This window comes from Miniopterus natalensis, chromosome 18 (genome assembly GCF_054644295.1).
Source record: "Miniopterus natalensis isolate mMinNat1 chromosome 18, mMinNat1.hap1, whole genome shotgun sequence".
Lineage (NCBI taxonomy): Eukaryota > Metazoa > Chordata > Mammalia > Chiroptera > Miniopteridae > Miniopterus > Miniopterus natalensis.
The window spans coordinates 32,699,513-32,701,239 of record NC_142098.1 but is presented as its reverse complement, the minus strand read 5'-3'; positions in this window follow the sequence as shown (position 1 = coordinate 32,701,239).

Sequence of the window (1,727 nt, the reverse complement as noted above, 5' to 3'; positions counted from 1 at the left end):
CCTTCCATTTAAATGTAGGAAACAGACAAAAGCGAAGCACAAACGCGTTCGCGGTACCTGTGAGTATTGTCACCAGTAAAAATCACAGATATGTTGTCACTGTACCGTTGGTGTTATTTTAAAGCAGGAAAGGTTTCTCTTCAGAAGGATCAGCTGCTGCGATTGTTGGAAGCAAATGAATGGAGGAATCCTCCTGACCTTGGGCTTCCCCCCTGTGCTCCAGCCCCCACTCTCCCTCGCGTTAGGGCTTGTGTTTAGAAGACTCTGAAACGGAGATTTAATAGCTTTTTAGTCCAATAGATACCAGCGGCTATACCTTGAGAATTAAAAAGACACACATGGCCCGGCCCGGTGGCTCATCTGGTTGGAGAGTGGTCTCAACACCAAAAGATTTCTGGTTCCATCCCTGGTCAGGCCATGTATTGGAGGCAACCAATTGATGTTTCTCTCTCACATCAATGTTTCTCTCTCTCTTTTCCTCTCCCTCTAAAATCAATAAAAACATGTCTTTGGGCGAGAATTTAAAAAACAACAACACAGACACGCCCAGCCAGGCGTGGCACAGTGGTTGAGCATTGACCTATGATCCAGGAGATTGGGGTTCGATTCCCTGTCAGGGCACATGCCTGGGTTGCGGGCTAGGCAGCCGATCAATGACTCTCTCATCATTGATGTTTCTATCTCTCTCTCTCCCCTTCCTTTCCTCTCTCTGAAATCATTAAAGATGTTTTAAAAAAAAACAACAAAAAAACAGACATATACAAAACCATGAAGGAACTAAAAGTTGTTGTACCTGTAAGCTCTACTCCTTGTTTTGGGAAATGCATCACTTCTGGATGCTTGCAGGGCTTCCTGCTGTACTGCAAGATGTCATGGAGAGCCCAGATGCTAGCAATGGGCCCTGAGAGTGTGGGTGCCTGGCAGCTCTGCTGCCCACAAGAGCACAGAGAATGACGTGGGTTCCCGTGGCGGACCATCCAGCCCTGGACAGTACAGTCCAAGCCCGAAAAGAAAATCAAAACTCCACACTCCAAGGTGGGGACCAATCCCTTCATAGAAGAAGTGGAGGAGATGACACAGAGGCAGTGAGAGAGATGTTTGGGAGAAGACAGGCCTGGTTGCAAGCACCACAGACATCAGTGGCCTTGCTGGAACCATCATGAAGTCAAGCAGGACTTGCCCCAATTAGCACAAGAACTGTGTTATTCTGCCAACACTGGAGTCCTTAGACCCCATTCTAAATGTTACCATTTGCCCCAACATTGTCCTTTAGAGCAAAAGAATCTCCTCCAGAACCACCTGTGGCATTTAGTTGTCATGTGTGTGTTTTTCCAATTGAGATATAATTGACATAAAACATTATATTAGTTTCAAGTGGACATGATTCGATATGTATATATATTGTGAAATGATCACCACATTAAGTTGAGTGAACATCCATCGACACACAAAGTTGCAGTTGCTGTGTTTCTTTCATCTCTTTCAGTTTAGAACAGTTCCTCAGTTTCTTTCTGAAGATTATAAGCTAGTGTTTTGCAGTCTGTTCCTCAATTTGGGGTTATCTGATGGGTTTTTAAAAAATATATTTTATTAATTTCAGAGAGAGGAAGGAAGGGAGAGGAAGAGAGAGACAGAGACATCAATGACGAGAGAGTCACTGATCCGCTGCCTCCTGCAGGCCTCCCTACTGGGGATGGAGCCCTCAACCCGGGCATGTGGCCTGACCA